Source organism: Podarcis pityusensis (genome assembly GCF_964106645.2).
Source record: "Podarcis pityusensis genome assembly, chromosome: 3".
NCBI classification, from domain to species: Eukaryota; Metazoa; Chordata; class Lepidosauria; order Squamata; family Lacertidae; genus Podarcis; species Podarcis pityusensis.
The window spans coordinates 9,524,002-9,542,264 of NC_138026.1; positions in this window are offsets into that span (position 1 = coordinate 9,524,002).

An 18,263-nucleotide genomic window follows, 5' to 3' on the forward strand; every position below is an offset into this window, starting at 1 on the left:
TCCTTTGGAGAAGAAAAACAAAAGCCTTTTCAAAAGGAGGCAGCGCACAGTGCCATATTGACTGTGAAGACGGCAGGAAATACTATGGAAATGGTTCTATTGTGGGACTCTGAGGAGGAGCTAAAACTGTGACACAGATGTTATGTCCCTTTTTGGACATATTTGTGACATAGATTTGATAGCTGCTAGGTCACAACTGAATGGAGGAGGGGTAAAACAACAACTACTACTACTAAAAGGTAAAGGAACCCCTGACCATTAGGTCCAGTCGTGGCCGACTCTGGGGTTGCGGCTCTCATCTCGCTTTACTGGCCGAGGGAGCTGACGTACAGCTTCTGGGTCATGTGGCCAGCATGACTAAGCCGCTTCTGGTGAACCAGAGCAGCGCATGGAAACGCCGTTTACCTTCCCGCCGGAGCGTTACCTATTTATCTATTTGCACTTTGACGTGCTTTCAAACTGCTAGGTTGGCAGGAGCTGGGACCGAGCAACGGGAGCTCACCCTGTCATGGGGATTCGAACCACAAACCTTCTGATCGGCAAGTCCTAGATTCTGTGGTTTAACCCACAGCGCCACCCACGTACAAGACCTATAATACTGCTGTGAATTTGCTTAATCCTCCCTGTTTAAGACCATCTAGGCTAATTGCACTGACCCATGGTCTACGAAAAGGAGCACTGGCTGACAGTCAATGAAAAATGTCCCATGGTCCAGCCCACATTATGCACCTTTAAGTATCATTGATTTTAACAGCAGTGCCAAGAATATGCTTAAATTACTCCTACTGAAGTCAGTGGGGCTTAAAAGTGCTCAGATTTGACTAGGTGTTCCTCATGACATTTAATTTGTTCCTTTTGTCCTGAGAGTGACATATGTTGCTGATTTTGGCAGCAAATAACAAGCATAAATAATACTGACGGGGGGAGGGGGGACCTATATACATCAAGAAATTGGCATGTGGATGCATTTAAGAAGGGGATCTGTTCTCTCTGTGTATTTGTAGCCACTCATTAGAAGTAATTACAGTCACATTGGCATTTTGCATTTCAGATCTTTGCACATTTTGATTATTTTGTTTTCAAGCTTTTCTCCTTTGCCAAACACATTTTCTGCCTCCTTATGTCGGAAATATCTCCTGATAATGCTCTCAGATAAATCCCCAGGAATCAGAATTGGTCTGTTTAACTCTATGTTTAAATAAGAACGTGGCATGGCGGAGACTGACATTGGATAGCCAATACTGATTGATTGATTGATTGATTGATTGATTGATTAGGGACCAGCTGTGTCAGGTCACACAACGGCTTCCCATGCCACCTGAAACTGTATCATCAACCCTCTCCTGCTTCTTGCCCTGTTTCCTTTTATCCTGTCTTCTTATGCCATCTTCAGGTTTCCCCCACAATGCAGTTTGCCTCCTGAGGCTAACAGCAACTTCGGCAGTGTTTGGTTTTCCTTGGGATTCCAGCAGCAGGGGAAGGGTTAAAAAAATATCTCCCTGTGTCCCATTATCCTGATTGTTGCCCCGCCCTCAGTGGCTGTTATATGCATGCAAATAGATAGTAGATACATGAAATGCATCCACACATTTCACGCCTAGCTTGGCTGCAAGTGTCTCTTTTTAAAATAACTTGAGATAAAATTAAATGCAGTGCAAACATATAATCTCTTACAACCAAATTTATGGCCCTCTTAGGAACTTACAAAAGGCTGCTTTTGGGCTACTTTTCTTTGCAAATAAAGAACTGCGGGGGAAGCATCTCCACCTGTCATCATATAATGCAATAGTTTATGTATTTATATTATGGCTTGATACCAGTGTTGGCCACGTTTTCCTCGTTTTTATGCCTAGAGGCTAGCTTCCTGGTCTCTGCATATGGCTCAGAGTCAATATCCTAATTATTGGTCATGAGCGGTTTATAAACTGCTTTGAGGTTGCTGTGGTAGGTTTTATGAAATTAACAAATTCATTAATAAATACCCACACCCTATGTTTAAAGCATTCTTATACCATGTTCACAATCATGGAGAATTGTTGATTGGGAACTGTAAGGTCTGTAAGGTTCACACCCTTAAGAAAATCCCAGGATTCCTTGGGGTTATTCCAAGCTTGTTGATACCTCCCTCTTAAGTGCGGATGGTAGTGTTCTGATCAGGAGCAGCATAGGAGAATTGACCACTGTTAACATATATCACATATATATCACATATATAACACAGTGGGTGGCGCTGTGGGTTAAACCACAGAGGACTAGGACTTGCCGATCAGAAGGTCAGTGGTTCGAATCCCTGCGACAGGGTGAGCTCCCATTGCTTGGTCCCTGCTCCTGCCAACCTAGCAGTTCGAAAGCATGTCAAAGTGCAAGTAGATAAATAGGTACCGCTCCGGCGGGAAGGTAAAGGGCATTTCCGTGTGCTGCTCTGGTTCGCCAGAAGCGGCTTAGTCATGCTGGCCACATGACCCAGAAGCTGCACGCCGGCTCCCTCGGTCAATAAAGCGAGATGAGCGCTGCAACCCCAGAGTCGGCCATGACTGGACCTAATGGTCAGGGGTTCCTTTACCTTTTTAAGCCCTGCTCTACATAATCCACCACAATATACCATCTGAAGGGCTATGCCCATCAACCTGGGGGGCCTGCCCCCTCAAATATTGGCTCGTGTGGCCAGCACGCTCAATGGTCAGAGATGGTTGAAGTTGGAGTCCAGCAACATGGGGGTGGGGCTACAGGTATCCCTAGCTAGAGATGAGAAGGCCTGGAATAAAACCTGGAAAATTGGGGGGGCCAGTTTCCCCCCGTTTCCCCCCAATGCCATTTTTTCCTTGGAAAAATGGGGGGGGGGGAGAGTGTGTGGAATATTCAAACTATATCAAACCATTTTTTTCTCCTTCGATTTTTCTGGGGAAAAAGGGCTTTGGGGGAAAACGGGGAAAAACTGCTAACTCTCTCCCCCCCCCATTTTTTCTGTCGTTCCCCCCCAAGCCTTCTCATCTCTAATCTCTACAGGTATGGCATATATAGGATGATAACAGCTGCTCATAGAGATGAATGTCGTGATCCCCGTCACCTTTGAAAGCTGGTTACCATTATTGTTCTTTGGTGACACGTTTTGCTCACTATTCACATGTTGTATGAAGAACGACTTTCTCTTGCATCTCCTGAGTTAAAATTGCACTTCTCCTGCCCTTGCCTGAGGCTTGCTTTGCATGGCCTGGCAAGGGTTTCACAGATTGCTGGTTGTTTTCCGACTGAGAATATTCTGCAATGTGGCAAAAATTCTGCTTCTAATATCTTGGCTGAAGAACAAAAATCCTGCGTGGTGCCACATGCTTTCAATTTGGGCAGTGCGCTCCCGCATATGGTTTGTGTCTTGCACCAGAGGAATCCATACTACTTTGGCAAGATGCACTCTCAACTGATAAGCCACATCTCTCTCTCTCTCTCTCTCTCCCTCCCCCCTTGTGCAGCTGGAAAACCAGAGCAGATCTACATATAAAAGTGTGCCTTGCCTCTATAATAACCCAAAGCAGAGACATCACCTTGCCAACAAAGGTCTGTATAGTTAAAGCTATGGTTCTCCCAGTAGTGATGTATGGAAGTGAGAGCTGGACCATAAAGACGGCTGATCACCAAAGAATTGATGCTTTTGAATTATGGTGCTGGAGGAGACTCTTGAGAGTCCCATGGACTGCAAGAAGATCAAACCTCTCCATTCTGAAGGAAATCAGCCCTGAGTGCTCACTGGAAGGACAGATCCTGAAGCTGAGGCTCCAATGCTTTGGCCACCTCATGAGAAGACTCCCTGGAAAAGACCCTGATGTTGGGAAAGATGGAGGGCACAAGGAGAAGGGGACAACAGAGGACGAGATGGTTGGACAGTGTTCTTGAAGCTACCAGCATGAGTTTGACCAAACTGCGGGAGGCAGTGGAAGACAGGAGTGCCTGGCGTGCTCTGGTCCATGGGGTCACGAAGAGTCAGACATGACTAAATGACGAAATAACAACAATAATGATCCACCCTGGCAAAGGAGAATCTTACAGGACCCTACTGATGTGTTTAGATCCTCTTTGTGTTTAAATCTCTATGCGTAGACATAAGAGAAATTACCATCCTATTGGATTCCCTTCTAAGGTTCATTACATGGAATAAAATGCAGAAGAATGATTTTGTAAAAGGCGAAAGATTTATGTGATCTGAGAAGAAGCCATAGGCTTTTCTTTGGGGAATTATAGGGACAGAACTACCTAAATGGTATAGAAATTTATTCATGTATGTGACTACAGCAGCAAGAATGCTACGTGCCCAAAAGTGGGAAGAAGCAGAATTCCCAGCAAAGCGAGAATGGATACAAAAACTTATGGAATACCCAGAAATGGCGACACTTACCGGAAGAATAAGGAATCAAGATAACAAACTTTTTATAAAAGAATGGAAATGGTTTATTGAATATTTACAGATAACTTGCAAACAGATAAAAATATTAGCAGGATTATTGTAGTAACCTGCAGTTTTATGAGAGTATATATTTAAAGTAGATAATTTTTTCCCCAAAATTTTTTATTCATTTTATAACACAAATAAAAAGCACAAACAGAAAAGACAAACAATACAAACAAATTCTTGTCATATTCTTATTTTTCTAAACATTGTTAAGTGGGCTTCCCCAAGTCCCACCTATCTGATTTTCATTTTATTTCATCTTTAGCAGTTTACATATATCATAATTTCTAACCATCTTTTTTCCTCACACTTACTTTAACCATAAAAACCCTACATTTTATCACTTATAAAATACACTATCTTCTACTTCTAACCCTACAGCCTATATCCACTTCCAAAGCTATTCAAAGATTTAAATATTAACATATTTTTTCTAATATTCCTTAAACTTCTTCCAGTCTTCTTCCACCGTCTCTTCTCTCTGGTCTCGGAGTCTACCGGTCAGTTCGGCAAGTTCCATATAGTCCATCATCTTCATCTGCCATTCTTCGATAGTTGGTAAATCTTGTTTCTTCCAATTCTTCGCTAGCAATATTCTCGCAGCTGTTGTGGCATACAGAAAAAAAGTAACATGCTTTTTGGGGATTTCATCCCCCACTATACCAAGTAAAAAAGGCTCAGGTTTTTTTAACAAATGTGTTTTTCAACACTTTTTTCAATTCATTATAAATCCTTTCCCAGAAGTCTTTTACCTTGGGGTATGTCCACCACATGTGGTAAAGGGTTCCTTCTTTTTCTTTACATTTCCAGCATTTATTATCATGAGTATGATACATTTTTGCTAACTTCACTGGTGTTATCATTTTCATCAAATTTTCTCTTAATACATTACAAGCTGTAAATTTGATTCCTTTTTTATATATTTAGGGAATTAAATAAGCAAATTAAATGAATTTGGATATGCAGAAGATATTAAAAAATAGATTTAAGGAACTGCAGAAAGAGGGATTGTAAAACTAGTGAAATGTATAAACCTGAAAAGTATAAATAAAGACTTAAAAAGAAGAAGAAGGATTTTGACACTTCTGCATAAATGGCACAGATGTGCTGGCCTGGACTTCAGTAGCAGGTGAAGCAGCCATCAAAGCAGTGCTACAGCGCCTTTTGGGAGGTCAGAAAATGACTGAAGAAGGTCTGTAGTCTAAAGGAAAACAATGCATTCAGCCACAGCTATAGGAAGAGTCCACTTGGGATAGCAGATAGCTTTGTTTTTGAGGAATGTAAGGTTGCAATCCATCTGAAAGGAAACTGTCCTTTTTATGGAGGACATACCGTATTTTTCGCTCCATAAGACGCACCTAGTTTTTAGAGGAGGAAAGGGGGAAAGCCCCGGTTTTTTGAGGATCAGCTCACAGTTGTGCAGCTTCTTTTGCAAAGGGGAAAAGCCCCCTTTTTTGAGGATCAGCTCAAAGTTGTTGAGTTTACTTCGCAAAGGGAAAAGAATCCTGTTTTTATGGGGTTCAACTCACAGTTCTGCGGCTTCTTTAGGAAAGGAAAGGGAGCTGTTTCTACAGTTTCCAGACAGATACAGTGGTACCTCGGGTTACATACGCTTCAGGTTACATACGCTTCAGGTTACAGACTCCGCTAACCCAGAAATAGTGCTTCAGGTTAAGAACTTTGCTTCAGGATGAGAACAGAAATTGTGCTCCGGCGGCGCGGCGGCAGTAGGAGGCCCCATTAGCCAAAATGGTGCCTCAGGTTAAGAACAGTTTCAGGTTAAGAACGGACCTTCGGAATGAATTAAGTACTTAACCCGAGGTACCACTGTAATCTAATCAGCCAGTCGCTGGGAAAACAAACAGACTCCGTCTGCAGAACATTCAACAATGGAGGCCTGGGCAAGGGGGCGGGGCCAGAAAGGGAGCCAGCAATCGACCACACATTCGCTCCATAAGACGCACAGACATTTCCCCTTACTTTTTAGGAGGAAAAAAGTGTGTCTTATGGAGCGAAAAATACAGTAACTTTTATCGCCTGTTGACAGAATGCACCAACCCTGGATTAATGAGCCTAGCAGCTTGGTGGCGGTGGGCTATTGCATTAATCAGCGCTGGTGTGGCAAAGCTATTTCCCTCCTAAATGAGGAAAGGCTCCCACAGGAGCCATCCAGGTACGATCTTAGCACCCGAACCCTGAAAGCAGCACTTCATTCACCAGATACTGATTATTCCTTATGTTGCCTGGGGAAAGAATTTCAGATTGGATATTTATTGCCGTGCATTTAGCACTCCCATTACCAGGTGAAGTGCTTTAAAGTCCGGGTCCCATTCATCAGCAAACACACTGAGAGGGATAACAATTAATCCTTTTCTTGTACAAGATGTCTAACTGCATAATCCTAGGCATGTCTACTCAGAAGTAAGTCCCACTGAGCCAGAGATGTTTGGGGAACTGGTTCTTTGTAAATTGTAATACCCCCTTCATGGATCACTGCCTTGCCGTGGTGAAGGGGCTTGAATAACTCAGAGAAGCTATGAGCTATGCTGTGCAAGGCCACCCAAGATGGACAGGTCATAGTGGAGAGTTTTGACCAAACGTGATCCACCTGGAGTAGGAACCGGCAAGCCACTCCAGTATCCCTGCCAAGAAAACTCCATGGACAAAGACAACATGAGTGCCTGGTGTGCTCTGGTCCATGGGGTCACGAAGAGTTGGACACGGCTAAACAACTAAACAACAACAAATTGTAATACAAACTGACCCAATTCTCATTGGTTGTGGATCTGAGTGCAATTATCCTTTTGATTTCTCTTAATTTTGCAAGGTAGCTTTAAGCTCAGAAATGTAGGATTTTAGGATACGGTATGTTTTTAAAGAAAGATTGAGGGCACAAGGAGAAGGGGACGACAAAGGACGAGATGGTTGGACAGTGTTCTCAAAGCTACCAGCATGAGTTTGACCAAACTGCGGGAGGCAGTGGAAGACAGGAGTGCCTGGCGTGTTCTGGTCCATGGGGTCACGAAGAGTCGGACATGACTAAACGACTAAACAACAACAATGTTTCTAAAGGTGTGCTTTGTGGGGAAATATGGAAAGAGATATGTGTTTTGTAAGAAAATGTGCTCAAAAATAGTATCCATGTATGTGTTTAAATACATTTCTGTGTGAGTTAAAAAATAATGGCAAATTAATGTGGAAAATGGAATGGATCAGACCTATAAATGAACATGTCTGACTCAGACTGGAAACAGATTTTATATCTATATACATGTATGCATGTATAAATGGCAGCCTGATTCTGGGAACCACTGACTTGGCTAAGACGCTCACAGACCCACCCCCAGAGTTCATGGCTAAGCCAAAACTGAAACACAGGTTCCAAGATCCCATTCCAATATTGTCCAATAAACTCCAGTACATATGCAAAATAAATTAAGAAGGAATGAGACAAATTCCGAATAACACAAATATTGGTGAAATATATTTTCATCAATAGAATTTCAACATCTCATGCGAGACTGTGTACAGTGGTGCCTCGCAAGACGAAATTAATCCATTCCGTGAGTCTCTTCGTCTAGCGGTTTTTTCGTCTTGCGAAGCAACCCTATTCGCGGCTTAGCGGCTTAGCGCTATTAGCGGTTTAGCGGCTATTAAAGGCTTAGCGGCTTAGCGGCTAAAAGGCTATTAGCGGCTTAGCGGCTTAGAAAAAGGGGGGGGAGCGAAAAAAATCTCAAGACTCGCAAGACATTTTCGTCTTGCGAAGCAAGCCCATAGGGAAATTCGTCCTGGGAAGCGCATCGAAAAACGGAAAACCCTTTCGTCTAGCGGGTTTTTCATCTTGTGAGGCATTCGTCTTGCGGGGCACCACTGTAATTAGTTGATGTTGTGATTCTCTCCCCTGTGATAAAAAGATTGAAAAAGTGTAGGGGCAAAATGAAATGAACGGACAGCTGACTAGTGTAAACTGTGCAGTGTTGCAGTTAGTAGCTGAAACTGATCAGCAGGGTTTGTTGTTAATGGTGCAGAAACTTGAGAAAAAAGCTGGAGGAGTAGGGAAATTGTTGAGAAACTGCATCAGTTTCTGAAATTTCCATCATTTATTTTGAAGTAGGACTGTTGTCTTAATTCTGAGAGACAGAATTAGGATTGCCGGAAGAAATATCAACAACCTCAGATATGCAGATGACACAACCTTGATGGCAGAAAGTGAGGAGGAATTAAAGAACCTTTTAATGAGGGTGAAAGAGGAGAGCGCAAAATATGGTCTGAAGCTCAACATCAAAAAAACGAAGATAATGGCCACTGGGCCCATCACCTCCTGGCAAATAGAAGGGGAAGAAATGGAGGCAGTGAGAGATTTTACCTTCTTGGGCTCCATGATCACTGCAGATGGTAACAGCAGTCACAAAATTAAAAGACGCCTGCTTCTTGGGAGAAAAGCAATGACAAGCCTAGACAGCATCTTAAAAAGCAGAGACATCACCTTGCCAACAAAGGTCCGTATAGTTAAAGCTATGGTTCTCCCAGTAGTGATGTATGGAAGTGAGAGCTGGACCATAAAGAAGGCTGATCACCAAAGAATTGATGCTTTTGAATTATGGTGCTGGAGGAGACTCTTGAGAGTCCCATGGACTGCAAGAAGATCAAACCTCTCCATTCTGAAGGAAATCAGCCCTGAGTGCTCACTGGAAGGACAGATCCTGAAGCTGAGGCTCCAATACTTTGGCCACCTCATGAGAAGAGAAGACTCCCTGGAAAAGACCCTGATGTTGGGAAAGATGGAGGGCACAAGGAGAAGGGGATGACAGAGGACGAGATGGTTGGATAGTGTTCTCGAAGCTACCAGCATGAGTTTGACCAAACTGCGGGAGGCAGTGGAAGACAGGAGTGCCTGGCGTGCTCTGGTCCATGGGTCACGAAGAGTCGGACACAACTAAACAACTAAACAACAGCTACAACAGGACTGTTGTCCCACCCGACCCCAAGTATCCATGCAAGACTTCAAGGGAGATCAAATGCAATTTGAGGTGATCAAGGGCCTTCTTTTGTCGTTTTACTGTACAATCCTATGCATGTTTACTCAGAAGTAAATTTGATGGTGGTTACTCCATTGTTAACATTGTTAACAAAATACCTCCCTCTCATTTTTCTCCTATTCAGCTTCTGCTCTTTTTTGTTTTTCATAGCTAAGAAAATCCAACTTTTTAAACTGAATTGAAAGGTTTCAGAATTTCCCCAGTTGTAGAGGATCTATCACATTGCTATTCTGATCAGGTTATGGCCTGTACAGACAGCTCGGCCATTTCCTAGACTGTGCTCTAGCTTTTTCCACCTTCTTTTAAAAATTAGTACCTACACATTTGAAAACTTCATATGTTGGCAAAAATAAGAGGAGATGAAAGATTTATAAATAGATAGGTATCAGTTATGGGTCGACGCTGGCAATTGTAAAAATAAAAATAGTTCAGTCTATTGGTCCTTTTAACCTATAATTGATTTTGTGAGGCATGAAGTAAGGTTTGGTGAAGGTTGTAGTTTACACAAAGGAAACTTGGTCAGAATTTTGAAACTGCTCATTTTAAGTGCTGAATGCAATGTGGCAGATTCTAATTTTCAGCACATGTGGTGGAGGTGCCCTTAGGTTAATACGTTCAAAGAAAGGGTTATAAATGTTTTGCTACCTTAGGACTAAATTAAGATTGGTTCCTGTAGGGTCCCATCCCCTCAATTTTCTAATGCACCACAAATTTTTATTGAAAATGTGTTTGATGTCAGGCCATGGACTATTATTGTGCAACAGTGGCAATCCAATGGGGAAGGGTCACAGCCAAGCACTAGATTATGTGATTTACAGGCTCCAGGTTCAATTCCTGTCTTCTCCAGGTTGAGCTGGATAAAAAACTCTTCTCTGAAAGCCTAGAGGGTGTCTGCCAGTCAATGTCGACAATACTGATCTACGTGGATCCACTGCAAAGTTCAGAAGTTGGATCGTAAGAAAGCCTTATCTAATTGGTAATAATGGGATTTTGCGCCTTAATTTTGTTCCCTAACCCACATGTAGATGTGGGTGTGAGTTTCATTGGGATCACAGATGGGGAGGGAAAGAGTGTTTTTTTTATATAAAAAAAAACACCTTGCACCTAGTATTAAATTAAAAAATGGAAATGATGCTGTACTCTATATATTTAACTGGTGACTGGGAGCGGCCGCCAAGACCACATAACATCGGTCTTGAAAGACCTACATTGGTTCCCAGTACGTTTCTGAGCACAATTCAAAGTGTTGGTACTGACCTTTAAAGCCCCAAATGGACTTGGTCCAGTATACCTGAAGGAGCATCTCCACCCCCATCGTTCTACCCGGACACTGAGGTCCAGCACCGAGGGCCTTCTGGTGGTTCCCTCACTGTGAGAACCCAAGTTACAGGGAACCAGGCAGAGGGCCTTCTCGGTAGTGGCACCCGCCCTGTGGAACACCCTCCCATCAGATGTCAAAGAGAAAAACAACTACTAGACTTTTAGAAGACATCTGAAGGCAGCCCTGTTTAGGGAAGCTTTTAATATTTGATGCATTACTGTATTTTAATATTTTGTTGGAGCGGCTGGGAAAGCCCAGCCTGATGGGCGGGGGAAGAAGAAGAAGAAGAAGAAGAAGAAGAAGAAGAAGAAGAAGAAGAAGAAGAAGAAGAAGAAGAAGAAGAAGAAGAAATAATACTGATCTACATGGATCCACTGCAAAGTTCGGAAGTTGTATCATAAGAAAGTCTTATCTACTTGATAATAATGGGATTTTGTCCCTTAATTTTGTTCCTTAACCCACATGTTTGTGTGGGTGTGAGTTTCATTGGGATCACAGATGGGGAGGGAAAGAGTATTTTTTAAAAAATCTTACACATGCACCTAGTATTAAATTAAAAAATGGAGGTGATGCTGTATTCTACATATTTAACATAACGTTCAGAGTTAGGCCCTCATTCTGTGGGATGAATTTAACAAACTTTCTCCATGCTGCAACTATCGTAAATGTTTCTACATCTGCAGTGAGTTTCTCACCAAAGTTCTTGAAAGTCTGAGCTGATGATCTCTTTCTTTTGTGTGCTTTAGGCGCAGAATCTCTGCTCCGGATCTCACTTGTATCATCTTACCTCCACAGTCCCTTACATTGTTCAAATTCAATACAGCAACAACACGGTACTTCCTCAAAGATGTGTTTTTTAACCTCAGCCCTGAAATGAATAAGCTGTTTGGTGCCTCAAAGAGATAATTATCTCTTGCCTTTGAGAGCGGAAGCTACCTGATCTGTGCAAAACACAGATGCTGTAAAGGTGCTGTGAAGATATCTGATCCTAAAGAGAGTCACCTTTGTCTCGCTTGCTGCAGTGAGCTTTCATTTAGAGGAGAGGGGAGCCATTACCTCATCACTGGTTTGATTAATGAGGTACGTTTTCTGGTCAAGATTCCCCAATTTAATTCACGGCGTTATGAAGCAATCTAGTCCATTCTTTATAGGTGATCCCCAAACCTGTTATTAAAAACAGCCGTTACCTAAACTTTTGGTTTCCGTGAACACTGGACACATGCTCTAGGTGTCTGTTGCTCCTTGACTTGAGTTAATACCTTCTCTTAACACCACCCCAGAGCCTGCCTTGTAGCATTTTACCATTGTACTGTTGAGAGTGTATTAACCTATGGTCTCTGTGTGTGGTTTGGGAGCTGCACGGCCAGGGAAAAAACAATGCTATCCAGGGTTGTAAAGACTGCGGAGAGAATAATTGGGTGCACTCTTCCCACCTTGGATCAAATCTATGCTTCCAGGTGCCATAAGAAAGCTGCAGAGATAGCGCAGGATAGTACGCACCCCAGAAATGATCTCTTTCAGCTTCTGCCTTCTGGAAGAAGGTACAGGGTTATAAAGACTAGGACTAGCCGCTTGAGAAACAGTTTCTATCCAAATGAGATTTTGGTTTTAAACACAGTGTAAGGTAGTCTCTATGGGGGTATATTGTATTTAATTATGGGGTATCAGAGTTTTTAGGGGGCTAAACAGGCTGGGATAGCTGGGTTAGCAGGCTTGTTGGTTTTTGAATGTCTGATGTAGATTTTTTTCAATTTCGTTGTTCTGTATGGGACAATGACAATAAAGATTATTGTATTGTATTGTATTGTATTGTATTGATCCACTGCTATGCAGTTCTACAACCACCCTTTCCCTTAACAAAGTAGCCTAAACCCTGCAATTCTAGGGTTAGGTCTTTCATGGGATCTTCTCCAGATTTTGTGGAAATGGCATCAACCTTGTGAAATTTCTTGCTCTCGAATGGCCCCAGCTTAGCCCCTTGTCAGCATAACCCTATGAAAACTGCATTCCCATGTTTAAAGGTTACTTCATTCACTGGGTGAGGGTTTCCCCCCTCCCTTTTCTTTTCCTATATTCCTTTCATTTCCTTAGGATTAGCTGATGCCAGAGACAGATGTAACTGGCCTCAGCTAGACAGATGAAAACTGCAGGTTTTCAGCATGGGTCCTCCATCTCCCAAAGGCAGCAGAGGAAGGCTGATTCAGCTATTAAGGACACCAGAAGAGACCTGCAGGATCTGGCCAAAGGCCTGTCGAGTCCGCCATCTTGTGCTCGCAGTCACAAGCCAACCAGATGTTCGTTGCAAGCCCTCAAGCAGATCTTGCGCACAAGAGCACTGTTCCCAGCAACGTGCATTCAGAGTTCTAGCACCTCTGTCAGTTGATGCAGAGTGTATCCATCGTGACTAGAAGTCATTCATAACCTTAATGTGCTGGTCCCGTGGGTTACCCAAGAGACAAGGTCCAAGTCCAGTCCATGGTCAAAGGTGCAACATGGAGGCAGTCCGTAGTAGCTGAAGCTGGGTGCAGGGCAGGGAGTCGGGTGAAGTCAGGAACAGGCTTGCAAGCAGGGAGCCAGGGCAGGTCAGGAGCTCAGGCAGGAAAGCAGGACAGGGTTCAGGCAGGAACTAGCAACCAACAATGTTGCTCCCGCAACTTGGGACTGGGGCTGGCCGGCTTTTATCTGCCCCGAGGCATAGGGCAACCCCGATCCTCTGGTGACTCGCCTCTCCTGGCCTGGAGACAAGCACTCCTCCTGTGGGAACTTAGTTCCCTCCGCCTCTCTGCCCTGAGCCTCTGCAGCTCAGGAGAGGCTGGAGGGTTACCGGACCCAGAGGCAACCTCCTCTTCCTCTGACGGGGCTGAGAATGGAGCATCTGCAGGCAATGGGTCCTCCATCACCTCAGGAGCCAGAGCAGACTCAGTTGGTGCCTGCACCTGAGGATCCAGCACAGGTGAGGACCCTTCAGGTTCATGCCCCAGCCCTGGCTCAGCTGCTCCTGGAGGCAGGGAATCCTGTGCAGGCTGGGATCCCTCAGGTTCAGCATCTGAGTCCGAATCCCAGGCCATCACACTTCACTTTCATGAATGAATGCACTGGGGCAATTTGTGCATCTTGGTGAAAATAACATTTAAAAATGCACTATCTCAGGAGAAATTTGCTTTCAAAAATACACATGTGCACTATAATGCTGGCGTATTTTCATGAGCATTGTTTACTTCCTTTTTCTTTTTTTTAAAAAAGGAAAAAAATATGGAAATGCAGAGAACTGAACTTAAGACTGGAAGAAAACGGGAAGTGGGGAGAAGCCGACATTGGAAGATCACTAACAATGACACAGGCCCTCAAGGACCCTCCAAGGGTCCCTATTTTCCAGGGACAATGCTGGATTTTTAAAAATAAAAATAAAAATAAAAATAAAAATAAAAATAAAAATAAAAATAAAAATATAAATATAAATATAAATATAAATATAAATATAAATATAAATATAAATATAAATATAAATATAAATATAAATATAGTGGTACCTCTGGTTAAGAACTTAATTTGTTCTGGCGGTCCGTACTTAACCTTAAACTATTCTTAACCTGAAGCACCACTTTAGCTAATGGGGCCTCCTGCTGCCGCCGGAGCACGATTTCTGTTCTCATACTGAAGCAAAGTTCTTAGCTAAAGTGGTACCTCAGGTTAAAAACGGTTTCAGGTTAAGAACAGACCTACGGAATGAATTAAGTTCTTAACCCGAGGTACCACTATATTTTCATCAGAGAAATGTTGGACACATATGCACATAGACATTACAAATATGCACATAGACATGTGCCTCTTATACAGTGGTGCCTCGCAAGACGAAATTAATCCGTTCCGCGAGTCTCTTCGTCTTGCGGTTTTTTCGTCTTGCGAAGCACGGCTATTAGCGGCTTAGCGGCTATTAACGGCTTAGCGGCTTAGCGGCTATTAACGGCTTAGCGGCTTTAAGAAAAAGGAAACAAACTCGCAAGAACTCGCAAGACGTTTTCGTCTTGCGAAGCAAGCCCATAGGGAAATTCATCTTGCGGAACGACTCAAAAAACGCAAAACCCTTTCGTCTAGCGAGTTTTTCGTCTTGCGAGGCATTCGTCTTGCGGGGCACCACTGTACTGTGCAATGCCCCCCTCACCCGCCACCATAACCCCCAACAGTTCAACACTATCTTCTTCCAGTTTTCATGGAGCAAAGTGAGTTTCCCTTCTTCACAGCTAGAATTAACACAGACCTGTGCAATTTGTCAAGTTCAGGGCTGCTCACTGGCCATGTGTGGCCGCCTAACAGGCAAAGACGTCGTTCCTGCAGAGACGATTTTTACGTCATCCCACCTGTCTCAAGGAACCTGCTCCCCAGGCCCGGCTTTGAAAAGGCTGCCCTCTTCCCTCCCCTCAGATTTGTTGCACTTAGTTTTAGGAACTGCTACAGTGCACACAGGTTGTAGTGATTTTCTAATATACTGAATAATATGTCAGCAAGACTATTGTGGATTTAGACCAATATATACAGTTTCTCGTCTAAGGAGAACCATATGGCTGCAGGAGAAATCGTTTTATTTTACTTGGATGGACAGTAAGTAGAAACACATTCCAGATTTCATGGGGGGCCTTTTCTCTCCTCCCTCCGCGACAGCTGGAGTATTCCTAATACTTGGCCTCCAACTTTTTGATAAGAGCGTATATACAGTTCTAACACACCAGCCCTCGGAGCTCAAAGCTACATTATAATGCCTGTTGAGCTATATGACTAATGACACCTCCTCAAGCTAGTTCAGCAGGTCACTCCTGCTGTTGCTCTAACTATTAGTAGGAAAGAGATTCAAAAGGAGACAAAACATGTCCCAGCAAAAGCCACTTGCAACTTCTTGGGAATTGAGAATTGGCTTTTATGCACTCAAAATCTGATGTCATCCACATTCTTTCAGAGAGAGAGAGGTTGAGTGTGGGAGGGGGGTAGAGGGAGAAAGAATTAGAAGCACGTGGCATAATTAGAAACCAACCACTATTATTTTCTCAGCCTCTAAGCAAGGTGAGGAACTTGGGACTCAGCTACATTAGCTAAAAAAACAGCACGTTGAATGCGTTATAAATATGCAACACCAGCTGTCGCTGGAGAACAAACAAAATTGTGATTTTACACAGCGTTTTCTCTCTCTCTCTTGTTATAACGATTTAATTTCTGACTTATTTATAGTGGATTTTTTCCCATGTGTAGATCCACCCCCGGACTACAACTCCCATCATCACTGTCAATGCTGGCTCGGGATGATGGGAGTTGGAGTCCATCAGCAACATGTTCTCCACCCCCTGCTGTAACTATCGTGGTGTTTCTGACCCCCCATTATAAACAACTCCCATTTAGTTTACAGTCCTCTCCAGTCAATTATGCAAGCCCCTAAATGTGTCCCTAATGCAGCCCTGCGACTGCAGACAGGCCTATTGAGATGGCCTGGGAATCTGATTCAGAGGCTGAACCTGAGGAATCCCAGCCTGCACAGGAGTCCCCGCCTCCAGGGCCAGCTGAGCCAGGGCAGGGGCTTGAACCTGAAGGGCCCTCACCTGTGCCGGATCCTCAGGAGCAGACACCAGCTGAATCCATTCTGGCTCCGGAGGTGATCGAGGACCCATTGCTTGCAGGTGCTCCTCTCCCAGCTCTGTCAGGGGAAGGTGATATTGCCCCTGGGTCCAGTAACCCTCAAGCTTCTCCTGAGCTGCAGAGGCTCAGGGCAGAGAGGCGGAGGGAACTAAGTTCCCGCAGGAGGAGTGCTCGCCTCCAGGCCAGGAGAGGCGAGTCACCTGTGGACCGGGGCCACCCTATGCCTCAGAGGAGATAAAGGCCAGCCCGCCCAGTCCCAGGTTGCGGGAACAACATCGTTGGTTACCTGTTCCTGCCAGCACCCTGTCCTGCTTTCTGCCAGAGTTCCTGACCACACCCGACTCCCTGCATTGGACCCCGCTTCAGCCTCAGACCAGACACGGACCACGCCGCACGGTAACCCCTCTGGGACCAGCACACCTATACAGGATTGAAGCCAAAGTGTGACTAGTTACTCTGTACACATGGCTAAGACTTAATAAGACCCCAACTGGGCTGCTCCCCTTGATGCTGGTTGATAACTATCAAACAAAATGGTGGAAGGGCATTACAAGAAATCTATCCCTTTTCTCTTTAATATTTTTAAAGTCTGGAAATGGGAAGGGCCAGAAATATAATCAAAGAATGAATCTGGGACACAGAATTCCAAACTGATTTTTACCTGATCCTCTAAAATATATAAATCTCTACACAAACCCCAAAGATCGCATCCAGCAAATTACTTAAGTGCACTGGATAACCCTAAACACCGTTGGGCATTTTCCAGAGCCCATTTTAATGCTCTCCCTTCAGCACAACTAGAGGGCAGATATGACATCCCAGCTGAACAAAGATTATGTCCATGCAACTCTAATGAGATTGAATCCATTGGGCACGTTCTTCTATGCTGCCCGTTGTACCATGATACCCGAAGAGAGCTAATTTTACCATTATTAAGGAAATTACCTGGCCGCTTAGAGGAATCTTATGTTAAATACCTTCTTGCCGATAAAGATATCATCAGGCCTGTTGTGAAATTCTGTTTTATAGCAACAAGGACAAGACAGGCTGTGGTGACAGTGATGGCCGGAGAACGAGTACTGATCTTAATCTCCGAAATACAGATTTAAGCTGAAGAAGTGTCATTTTTAATGTAAATAAGTTTATAGGTAATTTTTCACTTCTTTATGCGGTTGTGGCATATGTTGTTGTTAGCTTTGCTGTCTGGTCTTTGACTATAATAAAGATTGATTGATTGATTGAGCCCTATTCCAGCAACTGATTTGCTTGTGGCTCCGCAAGACACAGTGGGACAGAGAAAAATATGGGCCTCTTATTTGCTCACTTTTAAGCTTTGCACTCACAAATCCTATATACCGTATTTTTTGCTCTATAGGACACACCCGACCGTAGGACGCACCTTGTTTTAGAGGGGGAGAACAAGAAAAAAAAATTCTCCCCCTCTCTGTTTAGCGCCCCTTCAGCGAAGCGGCAGGAGAAACGGAGCCCCTTCCATTTCTCCTCCTGCTTCGCTGAAGGGGTGCTGCGCAGCTCTCCCTCTCTGCTGAAGCCAGGAGAGTCTCGCTCTCCCGGCTTCAGCAAAAGGAACCCCAAGCCTTTGGAGTGCAGCGTGAGGTCCCGCTGCGCTCCAAAGGCTTCAGGCGGCTATCCCTGAAGCCTCTCCAGGCTTCAGCGAAAGCAACGCGTAGCCTCTGGAGCATGGAAGCCAAGAAGCCTGCATTCGCTCCATAGGATGCACACACATTTCCCCTTAATTTTTGGAGGGGAAAAAGTGCGTCCTATAGAGCGAAAAATATTGTAGCTCTGTTGCACATATATGTCTGGGGTTCACGTTGTGGAA